Source organism: Giraffa tippelskirchi, chromosome 3, assembly GCF_054371585.1.
Source record: "Giraffa tippelskirchi isolate mGirTip1 chromosome 3, T2T-mGirTip1v1.2.pri, whole genome shotgun sequence".
Taxonomy (NCBI): Eukaryota; Metazoa; Chordata; class Mammalia; order Artiodactyla; family Giraffidae; genus Giraffa; species Giraffa tippelskirchi.
The window spans coordinates 100671873-100690124 of NC_137277.1; the positions used below are offsets into that span (position 1 = coordinate 100671873).

General features: G+C 39.5%; 1 long non-coding RNA gene across 1 annotated transcript; it reads right to left on the reverse strand.

Moving 5' to 3' along the window:
• Nucleotides 1-15656: 15656 nt before the first annotated feature.
• LOC145540470 (uncharacterized) lies at nucleotides 15657-16596 on the reverse strand. The gene is made up of 2 exons (XR_014078353.1): nucleotides 16393-16596; nucleotides 15657-15931 (listed from the first exon to the last, which is right to left on the reverse strand). It is a non-coding gene; the product is annotated as an uncharacterized LOC145540470 (long non-coding RNA).
• Nucleotides 16597-18252: the final 1656 nt, after the last annotated feature.

The following is an 18252-nucleotide window of genomic DNA, read 5'->3' on the forward strand; positions in this document are numbered from 1 at the left end:
GATTATTTCCTTCCCCACTTTAGGGAAGTTTTCAACTATTATCTTCTCGAGTATTTTCTCATTGTCTTTCTTTTTGTCTTCTTCTTGGACTCCTTTGATTCGTATGTTGGTGTGTTTAACATTGTCCCAGAGGTCTCTGAGGTTGTCCTCATCTCTTTTAATTCTTTTTTCTTTTTCCCTCTCTGTTTCATTTATTTCTATCATTCTATCTTCTATCTCACTTATCCTATCTTCTGCCTCCGTTATTCTACTGTTGGTTCCCTCCAGAGTGTTTTTGATCTCCAGAGTGTTATTGCATTATTCATTATATAATGACTCTTTTTTATTTCTTCTAAGTCCTTGTTAAACATTTCTTGTATCTTCTCGGTCCTTGACTCCAGGTTATTTATCTGTAACTCCAATTTGTTTTCCAGATTTTGGATCATTTTCACTACCATTATTCGGAATTCTTTATCAGGTAGATTCCCTATCTCTTCCTCTTTTGTTTGATTTGGAGGCCATTTATCCTGTTCCTTTACCTGCTGGGTATTTCTCTGGTTTTTCGTCTTGTTTATATTGCTGTGTTTGGGGTGGCCTGTTTTCTGGCCTGTTCGTGGTTCCTCTTTATTGTGGAGGTTCCTCACTGTGGGTGGGGTTAGACGAGTGGCTTGTCAAGGTTTCCTGGTTGGGGAAGCTTCTGTCAGTGTTCTGGTGGGTGGAGCTTGATTTCTTCTCTCTGGAGTGCAATGAAGTGTCCAGTAATGAGTTTTGAGATGTCACTGGGTTTGGTGTGACTTTGAGCAGCCTGTATGTTGAAGTTCAGGGCTATGTTCTTGTGTTGCTCGAGAATTTGCCTGGTATATCTTACTCTGGGACTTGTTGGCCTTGGGTGGTGCTTGGTTTCAGTGTCGGTATGGAGGCGTTTGATGAGCTCCTCTTGTTTAATGCTTTCTGGATTCAGGAGTTCTCTGGTATTCTCAAGATTTGGACTTAAGTCTCCTGTCTCTGGTTTTCAGTCATACTCTTACAGTAGCCTCAAGGCTTCTCCATCTATACAGCACTGATGATAAAACATCTGGGTTAATGATGAAAGGTTTCTCCGCAGTGAGGGACACCCGGAGAGGTTCACAGAGTTACATGGAGAAGAGAAGAGGGAGGAGAGAGACAGAGGTGGCCAGGAGGAGAAGATGAGAATAAAAAGGGGAGAGAGCAAGCTAGCCAGTAATCACTTCCCTATGTGCTCTCCACCATCTGGATCTCTCAGAGATGTTCATGGAGTTACACAGAGAAGAGAAGAGGGAGGAAGGAGACAGAGGTGGCCTGGAAGAGAAAAGGGGGACTCAAAAGAGGACAGATCCAGCCAGTAATCAGTTCTCTAAGTGTTCTCCACAGCCCAGAACACACAAAGAAATTCACAGAGTTGGGTAGAGAAGAAAAGGGGGAGTGGGGAGTTGGAGGCGACTTGGTGGAGAAAAAGGAGAGCTAAAAGGGGGAGAGAGCAATCATGCCAGTGATCTCACTCCCAAGTAAAAATGGGTGCTGAAGATTGGGTTCTTGAAGATACAAAGTTGATAACAAATACTAAAAAGCAAAGATTAAAAATCTAGAGTAGAGGTTAGGTTCTCAAAAATACCATATTAAAAAAGGAGAAAGAAAAGGAAAAAAAGAAAGAAAAAAAACCCCACCAAAGTCACAAAAATTATAATATATATATATATACATATATGAAGTTTACTTTAAAAATAATGTTGTAAAGAAAAAATAAAAAAATAAAAATAGGGTCTTTTTTTGTGCAAGGTTATAGTAGGTTATAAAAATGAAAATTGAAGGAGTAATAGAGGACTTAAAAATAAAAATAAAATAAGAAAATAAAATTAAATTTAAAAAAATTAACAAAAAATAATTTTAAAGTTTTAAAAATTTAAAAAATGAAACTAGTGAAAGTATATCTCGGACTTTCTCCGGAGCTGTTATGGACTGTGTGGGGTCAGTTCATTTTTAGATAGTTCCTTGGTCCAGCTTGTACTTCTCAAGGTCCCTAGGCCCCTTCCTATGTAGTCGGTGCTAATTACACGGTTTTAATCTGCTGCATCTGTCACTTCCAAAGTGATTCCTTCTGTTTCTTTTAGCTTCTTCTGTTTGCTGGTCTCCTCAGTGTCTAATTTCCGCCCTGCCACAAGGGGGGTGGTGGTGGTCACTTTTTTTTTTTTTAGTCTCACTTGTTCAGTCGTGCTGTGGGGAGGGAGGAACACTGCAAACAAATCTCACTGGCGTGTGCTCAGAATGTTTCGGTCACTCTGGGTTTGCCCCGCTCACGGTGTGTGTGCTTTCCCAGTCTACACTGCTCAGGCTCTAGGTTGCACTGCCAGGAACTGTCTGAAGCGGCCCCTGGGGTTGCCTGTATTTCCCAGGTCTAAGCCGCTCAGGTTCAGGTTCCCGAGTACGTCACAAAGGCGCAGACTTGGTTGAGCCTGGGTTTTGTGCCCTTCCCAGGTCCAAGCAGCACCGGTGACCAGGTTTTTGGCTGGTGCGGTCGGGGGCTGCACCTTTTTCCCTTCCCCTGACCCAGCCGCTCGGTTTTCTGGGTGTACAATGGGCGCAGTTTCCCAGGTGTGCCGTGCTCTCCCCTGGGGAGCTGATCTCCGGCTGCGACCCTCTCAGCGGGTGTTGACCCTCCAGAGTTCCAAGCAGTCCTGGTTAGCAGCAAGGTCTCTTTGCAGTTTGGCATAGAATGCCTCTCCGGGGCCGCGATTCTGCCCTTCCGGCTCTCTCTGCCCTCCTCTTCCTGTCTCCTGCTGGGGATGGGCTGCTCTCCGGCTGGTTTACTCTGCTCAGTCCTTTGTTCTGTGAGCCGGCCTGGCGGTGTCTTAGGTTAGGGCTTTTTGTGGGAAAGCTATCCCACGGTCTAGGTTGCTGTCTCAATCTAGTTCCCTCAGATTGCCCGTGGGGCATTCAGGCTCAGTCCTAATCCAAAGCAATGCGGCCCGCCCCTCCCTGCCCGGTCTCCGTTTGCTAGTTGGGGAAGCGCACATCTGGGCTGCGGGCCCGTTCCTGCTGGGAATTGCTGCTAGGTACGTAAACCGTGGGGTTTAATAATTTATTTATTTTTCCTCCCGGTTATTTTGCCCTTTGTGATTCCAAGGCTCACCACCGACCCGCCGGAGAGAGTGTTTGCTGGTGTTTGGAAACTTCTCTCTTTTTTAAGACTCCCTTCCTGGGACAGATCTCCGTCCCTACCTCTTTTGTCTCTCTTTTTATCTTTTACATTTTGTCCTACTTCCTTTCGAAGACTATGATCTGCCTTTCTGCATGTCTGATGTCCTCTGCCAGCATTCACAAGTTGTTTTGTGGAATTTGCTCGGCGTCTGAATGTTCTTTTGGTGAACTTGTGGGAGAGAAAGTCGTCTCCCTGTCCTATTCCTCCGCCATCTTAGGACCGCCTCCCTTTTCACTTCTTAAAATGGCACTAATCCCTTCACTGGGGTGCCACTATCATGATCTTGTTTAGACCTAATTACTTTCCAAAGGCCCCACCTCCTAATACATCATATTGGAGTAAGGGCTTCAACATATGAATTTAGGGGACATAAAAAGATTCAGTCCAGGAATTCCTTGGTGGTCTAGTATTTAGGACACAGTGCTTTTACTGCCATGGCCCAGGTTTGATCCCTAGTCGGGGAACTAAGATTCTGTAAGCTGCATGGCACAGCCAAACAAAGATTCAGTCTCTAACACCTTCATTCTCACTAAAAGATTTTCTTGTTATGATTTCTTTCATATTGTAAATTTTTTAAAATTTTATGTTGAAATAATTTCAGACTTTCAGAAAAGTTGCTAGTGTAAAGACTTCCTTATTACTCTTCACTCAGATTCTCCATGTTAACATTTTATCATATTTTCTATAGCATTTTATGTCTCTCTAATATCTATATGTGTATATATATATATATATATATATATATAGAGAGAGAGAGAGAGAGAGAGATTGCCACCTATATCAGACATGATGCTTCGTAACTTCTGCCCTCGTCAGTGTGTATCATCTAAAACAAGGACATTCTCTTAGATAACCACAGTAATATAACGATCAAAACAGGAAATTAACATCAATATAATATTCTCTTATCTACAGAAAATGTGGATTAAGCAAGGCACTAAATGAAAGAAAATGCCGTCAAAATATATGTATATGAAAAAGCCTTACGTTGAAATATAAAAAGAACTATGTATAATTCGTTCATATAAAGATAAATGCTCCCTTACCCACTGGGCCAAAGACTGGGACACCTCCCCAAAGAAGGTTGACAAATGGTCAAAAAGCACATGAACAGGTGCTCAGTATTAGAAATGCAAGTTAAAACCACAATGAGATACTACTGTGCATTCAGTAAAATGCCGAAAATTATAAAGAAAACCCCAAACATTGTGAAAACATGGAGCAACTGGAGCCATCATGCCTTACTTATGGAATATAAAAATCATTTAATCACTTTGAAAAACTAGAGATTTCTTACAACATAACACTGATTTTCCTTATGACTCAGCATTTCCACTCCTCTTTAACTATCTAAGAAAAATGAAAACATATGCCCACAAAAAGACTCTAGAAGAATACTCATAATATCTTTATGTATAAAAACCAATAACTAGAAATCACTTTAATGTATATAATATATCCATACACTGGGATAACATTTGAAGTAAAAGGAGATACACCACAGATACAACTATATTATGAATTTCATAGACACAATGTTGATAGCAAAAAGCAAGACACAGAAGAATAAAAACTATGTAATTTAATTTATGAAAGTTTAAAGTAGATAAATATAATTTATGATGACCAGAAATCAGAATAGCGCTTGCTGTGGCAGAATAGCATTTTACTGACAGGCAAGGGTCATGGGAAAATGTTCAGATATGATGGAAATGTTCTATATTTTAATTCGAATGTAGGATTTTTAGGTGTATACATTTGTCAAAGGAGAGTGGCTCGTGTGCATTACATTGTGTCACTTATACTTTGATAATAAATATAAAACAAAAGTTGTGAGTGGAGTGCAGTCGAACTATAGGTACGTGCAGGAATCCAGGTCTACTAGCTGTAGAGCTACTAACATCTCTAGATGGAAGGCCTGGGTGAAAGCAGAGATTTCCAAAATCCAGAAGGAGAATGAATCCCCTACAAGGGGCCAGTGAACTGACTTCATTTAGGGATATGGACAACCTTTGGTGAACTTGCAGGGACGAACCAATGGAATAAATAACCAGAACTCTATTATCCTCTGTCCTTTCTATATGCTGCTAGGACTTTCCATTGTTTGCACATTTGAAAGCAGAGGGCATGAGAACACTACAGACATAATACTTACAGATCAGCTTTTCAGGGCATCGAGTGGGAAGAGGAAAGAGATTGGATCTTAAGGGGAAAACATAAGATACCGGGCATATGCCTTATTTTTACACAACTTCAAAGGGCATCGCTTAATGATCATAATGGTGGGTTGGCCATGAGTGTCTACAGATTACAAGGGATCTAAGTGAGTTGAAGGTATATGAAAGAGGGTGATAGCAATAATTAATTTTGGAATTTAAGTTGTTTAGTAATGAAAGTAAGCATATGATGGGACGACGGACAGTGCAGTTGTGGAAGAATCAATGGATACAGGGCCAAGTAGAGTCAAAAAGTTATTGTAGGGCTAGAAATGGTTTTTGCAAATGAGACTATGGAGGTATTTCAGTTAATAAGAGTGAAAGGTCAGGTATGTGTCCATGGGAATCTGTGACTGAGGTGACAGAGAATACAAAATGATTGAAGGAGAGGAAATCAAAGAACTAAAGCAACCAGGATAGTGGAAGGATTTCCTGCAGATATATTGAAATAATCAAGAATTATCACAGTTCAAGATTATTGTCACTTTCTCCAAGAGACAATAATCAAGAATTGTCACTTGGAGAAAGCGACAGAGAGTTAAGAGCTGAAAGTTTAAAACGAATGATGAGGAGGGCTGAAGATGACTGCGGTAAGGAGGGGAAGTGGGTGGTATAGTCTGTTACCTTGAGTCATCCTTGATACCTTTCTCCCAGCCTCCAGAGTCAGCCAGTCATTAAGTCCTGTCAGTCTATTGCATTTCTCAGTATTAGCACCACTCCAGTCATCCACTGGATTTTAAAAAAAAATCATTTCTCACTGTTTCAAAGCATTAGTGTTCTAACTGGGTTTCCACTAGCTACTTTTGCCAGTCTGTTTTCTTTGCTGCAGTCAGTGAACTTTTCTTAGTAAATACTGTCAAGTCATGCAATCCCCCTATTTTCCCTAATATGGGACTTAAATTTTTTTTCAGTGGGACTCCACTGCTTTTAAGATTAGGAGCAAAATCCTTCAGCGTCTATAGAATCTTATCTAGCAGCATATTCCCCCATCATCTCTCTTTGCACTAGTCACACTAGCCTTACTTTCCTATCCTCCTGCAAGGTCTTTGTATATACATGCCTCTTGCTTTGGCTGGGATGTGTCCTCTTTATCTACCTGTTTCACCAGGTTAATTAGTAGTCTTCAGTTAAAGCTTTGTTCAAATATCTCCTACTAAGGAAACCATTTCAACATCTCCCAGACTGAGTCTGCCTTAGTTACACCCTTTCTATAAGGAACAGTATGAGTGGTTTTTCAGGGAGACATTCAAAGGAGTATCTCATATTGGAGATATTTAAAATTTATGTTGAGTTTTCCTTTCTAGGTTTATGCTCAGATTGTTGCTGAGATAGAAGGAACCAAATGACATGTAAAAGAGATTATCCTTAAAGAAGTCTCAAATGAAGTCTGGCTTAATGACAAGGTTTTAGTACACTAGTTTAGTGGAGAGCTGATTTGGACAAGGGTGTAACTTTTGCTGGAAGCTCCCTCAAATGCAGCCTTTGTAATTTAGGAATTTTGATTTCACTTTGAAGAAAGAGAACTGATTTTGAGGGGTAGTTTGTTCCATATGAAACAGGTTCCACTGAATCTAAACCAGCAGGGGCGCTGCAGTACAGGAAAAGCCTTCTGCCTCCAAGTAGTTGATAGGCCTTTAATAGCGACACCCTGTGGTAGCAAAAAGCACCAACAGTCAGTCCAGTTCAGTTCAGTCGCTCAGTCGTGTCCGACTCTTTGCGACCCCATGAACTGCAGCACGCCAGGCCTCTCTGTCCATCACCAACTTCCAGAGTCTACCCAAACCCATGTCCATCGAGTCAGTGATGCCATCCAACCATCTCATCCTCTGTCGTCCCCTTCTCCTGCCCCCAATCCCACCCAGCATTAGGGTCTTTTCCAATGAGTCAACTCTTCGCATGAGGTGGCCAAAGTATTGGAGTTTCAGCTTCAACATCAGTCCTTCCAGTGAACACCCAGGATTGATCTCCTTTAGGATGGATTGATTGGATCTCCTTGCAGTCCAAGGGACGGCCCTTCAACTCTTCATTGTCATTAGAATGATTAGGAAGCTTTGAAAAGATACCAATTGTGGTGATATTTGAACAAATCTACACATTTATTTTAAAGATTATTTAATTGTACACTTAGATTATATGGATTTATGGAGAAAATTATACCTCTCAAGTGATAGAAAGTATAAAAACATGATACTAATATACTGCTTGGCCACATTCTTCAGTCAATTAAACAAGAACCTCTGGGAGTAGAACTTGGACATTAACAGCTATTAAAAGATTTCCAGGAAAATTTAGCAATATTTAATACATCTAGAGTATGGTACCCTTCAAGTAAAAATGAAGTATATAGAAAAAATTAAACATATGTCTGCTCATTTGGGCAAAAAGGAATGTGGCAAGAATAAATTAAAACCTTAATGCTATTAAAATTAAAACCTGAATTTCTCTGTAGAGATGTTTGGGAATGGGTAGAAGGGATGAATGGAGACACTTATGTAAACACATCTTTTTGTATTGTTTTGATTTTGAGAACCAAGTAGTAGTTCACGTATGAAAAATGTGAGTACTAACCAAGATGTGTGGGAATCCAAACAATATAAAGGATTACTAATAAGCTAGTAAAGAATCTGCCTGCGATGTGGGAGACCTGGCTTCGATCCCTGGGTTGGGAAGATCCCCTGGAGAAGGGAAAGGCTACCCACTCCAGCATTCTGGCCTGGAGAATTCCATGGACTGTATGTATAGTCCATGGTGTCGCCAAGAGTCAGACATGACTAAGTGACTTTCACTTTCAGTAAGTGTACTAGAAATGAATACCACAACCATAACAAATGGGATCAAAAGTAATAAACCTAAGTAATATTGAAAAACAGTGATTTGAATGTATTTTACAAGGTCAAAGACAAAAGTGCCCGTGAGTGCTCAGTTGCTCAGTCATGTCTGACTCTTTGCGACCCCATGTATTGTAGCCTGTCAGAATCCTCTGTTCATGGAATTCTCCAGGCAAGAATACTGGAGCGGATTGCCATATCCTTCTCCAGGGGATCTTCCTGACCCAGGGATCAAACCTGCATCGGCTGCATTGGCAGGAGGATTCTTTGTCACTGAGCCACCAAGGAAGCCCAAAGACAAAAGAGCTGCATGTAAATGTTGCACTCTTTTTAGTAAATTTGTTTTTCACAGAGGTTATGTATATTAGTAATTCTGAAACTGTGTATATTCTGAAATTGAGTAAATGAGTAAATAAGTAAATAAATTTTGTAGAATCAGAGCTGAATTATTGCTGCCAGAAAAAGGAGTTACAAATGAGCAAAGGGAGAAGACTAAAGTGAACCTTATGTATTAGAATTATAGGTATCAATTTCACTACTAGTTTTATATACACATAAAAACATAACATTAGCTTCCTTGGTGGCTCAGACAGTAAAGAGTCTGCCTACAATGTGGGAGACCCAGGTTCGATCCCTGGGTTGGGAATATCTGCTGGAGAAGGAAATGGCAATCCACTCCAGTATTCTTGCCTGGAAGATCCCATGAATGAAAGAGCCTGGAGGGTTACAGTCCATGGGGCCACAAAGAGTTGGACATGACTGAGTGACTAACACACACAAAAGCATAAATATATTTATTTATAATAATTGTCTATAAATTATTATGTGTATATAATACATACAAGAAGAGAAAGAGGGAGAGGGAAAAAGGGAGATATAAATGATACCAATGATAAACTTCTAGTCCATAGTTTGGAAACTCTCACAGATTGTTACAATTTTTCTACCACCTTCAGAAGCCCTGGTTTGTCTCTCCTGGGAACTATGGTGTTTATCCTTGGTTCCTTTCATCTTGCATTGACTGTGCTAAGACCTGGACTAGGGGAATGGGCAATATCTTTTATGACCCAAGGCCTGGTACAAAGCCTTCACCTAGTAGTTCATTTGATGAAAGTTTCTCAGTCATGATCACTGGGACTGGGATCTCCAGAAACTTCCTAGAGGTGGTGGGCCCCTGAGTTGGGCCTGGAGAAAGAGAGGATTTGAATTAGTGAGCAGGAGGTCATTAGCCCTTATCATTGGGGACTGTGCAATGAAGACAGACAGAGGAGGGCAAGCAGTGGAAAGCCATGAGAAGTTCTGAAGAACAGAGAGAGACAGTAAGTGCAGGATGGGCTGAGATGGTGACCTGAGACAGGGCATGTGGGTATAATGGCCCACCTGTGACCTCAGACAGCCTAACACCAGAAACAGAAATTATCATGCCACCTTTTAAATTAATTCTCTCACGTAGCCTACTTCAGCAAGATATTTCAGGAAGATAATTGGAATTGACTGGTTTCCAGGTATCTTAAAGATCAAATTCCAAACAAAATGTGGGCAAACTTTAAAGTAATACTTTCTCTGACATTTCTCAGACCATGTACCACAGCCACTGTTCTCAGCTCAAGGCCACACCCATCCTCGGATTCAGGTGAGAAAATGATGATTGCTCTAACATCACAACACTCAACCAAAGTAGTTACCCTGGTTTGGCTGGTGGCACCAGCTAGCTGGCTGTTGGTGGGAACATTCTGCCCTCTGCTGGATTTGGCAGGAAAAATGAATTTGTATTGCCTGTTAAAGAATTAATGAAGGTTGAGAGTTTGGGGTTTTATCTGAAAACAAATATTTGCTTGCATGTTGCTGAGGACTAATCAATCAATAAATGCATCCCCTGAATGACATGTGGCTTCTTAGGAGACTTCCAATCATCAGGGGAAAAAAAAAAACTGTGTAGCATATGCATACTTCTTGCTCAGTGAACAGGGGTGCAATATTAGCATTTTTAAAGAAATGTAAAGAATCAAAGCTGCATCTCTAATAATTTTTGAAGTATTCACATGGTTTATGATGGAAGAACCTTGAGAGTACCGTCAGACTGTATGGGTTTATGTATAAATTCTGCGTTACTCAATCCATTCGAGATGAAGTCTCTTCATCTGTAAGGTACATACTCATCTAAAAGTGTGGCTGTGAGGATCAGATAAACTAATAAGGAATGAGAAATCACTTTACTGTGTCCACTGAAAGTGTGACATCTTAAATATATATGCTATTCACAGGTTCACACCAGAATATGCACACACAAAATACACACACACACACACACACAGAGTAAAGGCCGACGTCAGTGATATTGCAAATTCGGATCCAAATCACTGCAGTAATGCAAGTATCACAATAAGCTGAGTCACATAAAACTTTGGTTTTCCAGTGCATATAAAAACTATGTTTACACTATATAGTAGTCTATTAAATGTGCAATAGCATTATGTCTTAAAAGAACAATGTATATACCTAAATTATAAATTATGCTAAAAAACTGTTAACCATGTCTCAGCCTTCAGCGAGGCTGGTGGAGGGTCTTGGCTTGAGGATGATGGCTGTTGACTGATCAGGGTGGTGGTTGCTGAAGCTTGGGTGGCTGTGGCAATTTCTTAAAATAGGATAGCAGTTAGCTTGCTTCCTTGGTTGACTCTTCCTTTCATGAATGACTTCTCTGCAGTCTGCAGTGCTGTTTAATAACATGTTTTCCAAAGTAGAACTTATTTCAAAATTAGAATCAATCCTCTTAAACCCTGTCGCTGCTTTATCAACTAACTTTACATAAGACAGACCACACAAGAGTTCACATTAACGTACAAATCCACATTGTTCAGTTATTGAATTCCTGAAATTTATTTGTGTAAAAAACAGATCATCAATATTTCAAATCCAGAGAATGAAAAGAAAGGATATCCTGTAAATAATTTTTATAAGAAACCCTAGAGACAAAACAGCTTGTTTACTAAGCAGCATTTATCTTCAACTGACCATCACTATGTTCTGTACAACCTATAAGAACATCTACTTTTCTCACTTTCATAAAGAGAAAAATGGCAAAAGTGAATCTGAAGGATAATCTTTGACAGCAATACATTCTCTCTTTTCGTCTTACCTCTTTTTTTCTGGGCCCTTCCTATTCCTCGCTTCTATTCTCCAGTTTATTTGAAACCAGAAATAAATAGCTTCAGCTAGTATTGTACTGCTGCAATGGTTAGTTTTCTCATCCTCTGTAGCAATTCCATAAGCATACCGTTTTCTCTTCAGTGTAATTATTATAATTGGAGTAGAATATGGTCTTGGCTCATTTAAAGGGTAGAAAGCTGAATGACAATGATGTTGATATTATTGTAGTAGCTTTTTAATAAAAACAGTATATTTTTAACTTAATAATTTATTTAACTTATATTATTCCCTTTATTAGCAGCTCTGCGTAATAAAGGGTTTTTAGACATCCCACTTGTGCTTTCACCTGCAGAGTAAACCCTCGTTTAATTCATCACCTTGCCAGCTTCAGGAAGTGTTATATTGATGTTTTGTAGGAAATTCAGCTTCAACAAAGTTGTAGTACTAGTTGTTGAACATACAAAGGAATCTCTCTATATAGGAAGTTTGTAAGCTTTAGTTACATACTTATATAAATAGAGCTAGTCATGTGGAAATTGGGGAAGAAGTAACTAGAAGTATTCAATCTTAAAAAATGAACAATTTTCCAGGTGGGCAGAGTTCATTGCACATGTATTGGACGGACTGAGGAGCAGCCTTCAAGGCAGTGTTCCAGGTAAGTATGATACAGTGAAAATTATGAATGTCTATGCTGCAGTGAGAATAATAGGGAGATGAGCCTGAGGCTGGACTGGTAGTTTGGGGCCCAGTGTAGAGGCTACTTAGTTAATAAGATAAGGAGTTTGAATTTCATAGGGCATGTGTATTAAATAACACACTTGGTAACAGATCAATATTATTTCTCTGTTACATTCTTTTTTAAAATATTTATTTATCTGTTTGGTTGCGCTGGGTGTTGGTTGTGGCTTGTGGACTCAGTTGCAGCAAGTAAACACTTAGTCGTGGCATGTGAGATCTAGTTCCCCAACCTGAGATTGAACCTGGGCCCCTGCACTGGCAGTGTGGAGTCTTCGCTACTGAACCACCAGGGAAATCCATCCTCTGTTGTATTCTGTTTAGTCAGAGAAGTGTTTATGAGGGAGGGAAGTTGAGTTTTAGGTGGTATTATAATTCCCTCTGACTTTCAACATATGTGTAAGTTGCTGAATAAGGACTGCAATGGTCTCTAAGTTCCATCCAAACTGGGTTAGTGACTTCCAGAACTGACTAGAATTGTTATCTTGCATTTTTAAAACACAACAGCTTAAATCTCTTTAGATTCATCAGAAAGTCACACATTTTTAAAAAACAGCCTCTTTGGTCCAGTTAGTCATAGATAACCATATAACTTAAAATATCTAGTCTGTTGTCTAAGGAGAAATATTTAGAAATGGCGTAAGTCACTTTCTGTATCTTACCTGCTGTTTTGTCACATAAAACAAAAAAGAGGTCAGAAAAAGACCCATGGATAAAGCCTTTCCACCTCACCAGATATGCTTGCTCATCTGATTAATCTTTTTTTTTTTTTATAAATTTATTTATTTTAGTTGAGGGCTAATTACTTTACAATATTGTAATAGTTTTTGCCATACATTGACATGAATCAGCCATGGGTTTACATGTGTTCCCCTTCCTGGACCCCCCACCCACCTCCCTCCCCATCCCATCCCTCTGGGTCATCCCATTGCCCTATCGAACATGGAATGGTGTTCTGTTTCACATATGATAATATACATGTTTCAATGCTATTCTCCCAGAACGTCCCACCCTCGCCTTCTCCCTCAGAGTCCATGATTAATCATTTTTAAAGTCAAATTATTTATATAAACTGCTTGGAATAATATTACTGATCTTAACTCTTTTTGTCTGCCTATAGTAATTCCATAAACATTGCAAGAGACAGGACTACTCACAATAAAGCTTTGTTTATGGCTTCTTAAAATAAAGCACTTTGAATTGATACTCCCCAACTCTGATCATCGTAATGAGATTTACAGGTATTTTCTTTTGTGTGTTTCCTCAGCACTTAGCACATCATAGGCATTCTGAAGAATGGAGCACGTTCCATTAAACAATTTGGGCAAAAATAAAGTATAAATAAGTGTAATAAGAAGTGTAGCCAGGTGCTTTGTACCCTGACTGGGCAAACAAAGGCCGTGGACTAGCATAAGAGCCTGGAGGAGCACAGATCTTGGCTGTCTTGCTTGTTTCTTTACTTTCAGTACCGCACACATAGTAGGTACTCAATAAATATCTGAGGTCTAGTGAAACAACGAATAGACTCCCTTTCCTCATGACTTTGCTTGCGGTGGTTACTTTAAGGGCATAATAGATTAATAATTTCTGCATGACTACTTGGGCTCCTGAGTTAATGTTTGCAAAGCTCTTTGAGCTTCTTGGGAAAAAGAATGGTGTTTTTTTTGGCACCCTTCCACGTTTGCAGTGGCACACAAATTCCTCCTCTTCTTCCTTCGGCTTTGCCTTCCCCCAGCTCTGTGCCGGGCCAGAATCTCCCAGAAGGCAGCCACACTACTCTCACTGCCTTCTTCCGGCCACCTCCAGCCCTGCAGCACAGGTAGGGGCAGAGCAAATGCTAGAAAGATTTAAGACTTTGCAAGAGACTCTGGTAAAATGGAATTTGGGTTGATCCTAATAACACTTAGAGCAACTGGTGTATAGAAGGATGCAGATTCTTCATCAGCCATGGAAGAAACTATTGGGACAGGCAGGTTGATCTGTGAGGATACATTGATTTAGATCCTGAAGGGAGATAGAGGGTATCATAGAGGCAATTGGGAGCACACGCCGAAGCAGCTGGTTTCTAAAGTGTGTATGATTTTAGAAACACGATACAAAACCTTGACTAGTAACTGGTAGAAAATATTGTAGTTTTATAAGAAGGAACTCAATAAGACAAGATGTGTTTCTTTTACATGGGTAGAAACTTCAACTTCTTTGATTATTTTCCCTACAAGTTTTTTTTATATTTGATGATGAAAAAAAGAGATTATGTCTCACAATAGATAATCATAGGCTGCAATGTTTTCCAAGGTGTTTATTGGTATAAAAATTGTCTTGATATTTAGAAACTCAGTAATTAAACAGTTCAAATGTGATTTGGGAAAAAAAACTGTTTTCTATTAAGAATAGCTGTCCTTTATGAACAAATTCAAGAAAAAGAGTTTTTGTCTTTTTGACGTTACAATACATGAACTTGCAATTGATCACACACCATGAATATCTCAAGGTAATTCAGGGAAAGCTGGTTACAGGCGCAGAATAACTAAAATGACTATCAGTGGCAGATCTTGCCTTAAAGACAGGAACAGATCCTATTTTCCACAACTTATAAAATGACTTGTTTTCCAAACCAAATCATGATGTTTTCTCTGTGTGTGGAAAATTTTTCATGATGCATATTTATATGCTACTTGCTGTATGTGTGGCAAATCTGCTCTCTCTAGAAATTGTTTCTAGGGACTGGAAATGAATATTATGTGGATAAAAAACTAACATGGTTTTCTGTTGAAAAGACAGACCACATGAATGGTGTCTGCTTTAAAGGGAAAACTCAGGTAAGTCTGACTTTAGTTGAATAGCATGAAGTAAACCAAAGGTCTTAAATTTTGTTTAGAACAAATTATGGAAGTTCCTTCCAATTAAACTGAACTCATTAATCTGAAAACAAAAGCAAGGGGAATAAAATTTGGAGTTAATTTATAGTAAGTAGCATTTGAAACTCTGAAAGTTTAGTGTCCCCATAAAATCCACATGTGAACCATTTAGATGGGAGTGACTTCAGATAAGAAATGGTTTCTTTCTCCACTTTATTCAGTATAAAATGAAGAGCCTTGATTTTCCATTTGTAGAGGGCTCAAGGATCAATAGGCATTACTGAATTTTTGTAGTTTCTTTTTGTGAGGTATTTGATACTAAACCATTTGCCCATGTCCTGAAATAAATAGACGGGAACCTCCTTCAGGAAGGAGAAGGGCAGCATGAATTATGGTGAGATCGAATTTCCTTTTCAGAATGTCAGTGTCTTGTTGCATTGCAGGGGGCTGTAAATTCATTTAGAGCAGGCCAGATTATACCTCTTACAGCCCTGGTGTGGCAACCAGGAAGGATCTCTGGCTGAGATTTACCAGCTAAACTTCTATGGTAAGTTCAACTTTGAAATATGTGCTTGATTCTCATTATGTTCTTGTCTTTGATGTGGGGGAGGAGAGGAACTGAACAAATTCTAATGAAGTGTTTTATAATAAGATAAATAAAATATGGACGGAATTATTGTTGGGAATTCTTTATTCAAAATGTTTAATGAATAAGCTGCTTGGTTCTTTCTGGTTTAGTTCCTAAATATTTTCAGCTTCTACTTGTTTACTAGGTCTCTTTTTGGTTGATATTCTTGTTACTCTGTCTCTTCTACTTTCTCTGATAGCATATGGTCAGTAAATTTGATCATAGGGATGTCTTCTTTCAGGCAAATGTTGAATTTGTGACATCCAGACAATTTTTGGCAATAGTTAGAAAGGTCCAGTAAAAACAGGAGTGTGATGTTACTGCAAGAGAGAAAAAATACCAATAAAATAGGCTGATTTAGAAAGTTGAAGGTTCTTGTTAAGAGAAAAGGAAAGAGGAAATTGGTGAGAAGCCAAGTTTAAGTGGACTGAGCGCTAGAGCTCAAATATGATATTCTAATGATGAAGACAGGGTAAGGCAGTTAATGGAAATTTACCGTGTGTGTGTGTGTGTGTGTGTGTGTGTGTGTAAGAAAAAAGGTAGAGAAGACTTGTTATTTTCTTATCTATATGCACATTAGCCTTTCTGAGGACATGGACTCTGTTCTTAGCTCTGTACAATCTGCAAAGAATAGACAATCAAAAAAACTTACTGATCAAAAAAGATATTTCTTTTTGTAGCTGTTACAAAAAAAGATCACCAAACTAGGTGCTTTATGTACTTTCTGTGAGACAGGCCTGAATAAGTAATCAGAGCTCAGGCAGAGGCAGCTGGAACTTACTCAAAAAGTTGCAGCCAGAAGGTGAGCTGTGAGCAGATTACAGTGTTTCCTGAAAGGCTCATCAAGGCAATCACACTTTTGGTTCAACCACCAGGGATCAGGACATTGTCTCCAAGAAAACGTTATTAAAGGACAGTTTTGGTGTCAAAGAACAAAGACAGAGCAGTGGATCTCAAACTTTTAGGATGAAAAGTGTTCTAGACTAGTTCTGGAACTTCTAGTGATTGTTGTTGTTACATCTAGGGATTCTGATACAGGAAGTCAACAGTTAGGGTGGGAACATGTATCCCTGGGAATCTTTACTTTGTAAAAGATGTAGGTGTTGGAGGACATCATTCTTGAGAAAGAATGTATAGAGTTTCTCTAGCTTGTTGATCTCATCAGAGGACTGTTGGTTCAGAAGCCATCAGCCACCTGGTGCTGAGAGGGACTGAGCAATCCGGATGAAGCAGTGCCTGTGGCTCCCAGACCTGGGTTTGAATACCCTTGTGGCTTTTTTGCAAAGTGCTTTTCTTTCTGAAATTCATATTCTTCTTTTTTGAAAGAGGAGAACCTTGTTGTCTACCTCATAGATTTAAAGAAACAGTACAAAGCACCTAGCAGAGTGACTGGCAGATAATAAAGCAATTAGTAAACATTTTTTCTTGTGGTGGGGAGAGAAAGAAATGTCAATGATAATTCCTCTGAAGCCAGGAAAATAGATATATCTACAGCAGATATAAGGCAGGATCAACCAGGAGGCTAGTTCTTGGATCCTGGGGGTCCAGGGGCAGCGTCTGAAGATAGATCCTAGACCAGAAGATGAATAAATAGGAGCTTGGGAGACACAATTTCTCACCACTGTGAATGTTTCTCGAGAATAGTAATGAACAACACAGATGGCACAGTTAATTGGAATTATAATTGATCCCCAAATAGTATTTAAGTCAATAGTTTAATGGATTTTCCTTGGGAAAACCATTATAAGAACGTCTAACAGGGAACAAAGTGAAATGCATCAAATTCAGTGATTTGTTCATCTCTGCCACCCACCCTACATCAAAGGAATAATGAATGAAGAGAGAAACAGTTAAAAGGAGGAAGGAAACAGGAACCACAAATCAAATAGACTGTCATTAAATGAAATCGTTTTGTGGTAATTCAGTGTGATGTCAGGTTGTACTGAACTGGCTGGCTGGCTTGCAGATGGCTGCTGCCAGGTTCTCTCCCAAGATGACACATGAAGAAAAGAGGAAATGGGACTGATTCCTTAGTTAGGTGCCTTTTTTTTTTTTTTTGATATTTATTTCTTTGGCTATACCAGGTCTTAGTTGCAGCATGAGAACTCTTAGTTGCAGTATGTGGGATCCAGTTCCCTGACCAGGGATCGAACCCTGGCCCCCTGAATTAGGAGCATGGAGTCTTAGCCACTGGACCACCAGGGAAGTCCCAGTTAGGTGCCTTTCTTAAAAGACAAAGATGACATTTATCAGCACTTGAATATAAGCTATGGCTGAACCAGCCAAGTTAATAGATGAGGGATATGGGCAGGAAGGGGTTAGGTAGGCTCAAAGTATCTGCAGGCAAGTCATTTAGCTTCTTTGGGCCTTACTCTCCTCTCTAAATGTCCTTCTAGGCCTGATACATGGTGATAAGACGTAGATGGTGGGCCAAATCCCAACACTTTAAACATTTCATTTTATATTTCTCTCATCTGGAAAGTAGCCCCTAACTATAGTATCTAAGTTATTGCCAGATGAGAGCTATTTTCAGGAATTTTGTTTACCCTGAACTATGAAATTTTTTGGCAAGCCACTCCAGTATTCTTGTTTAGAGAATTCTGTGGACAGAGGAGCCTGGTGGGCTGCTGTCCATAGGATT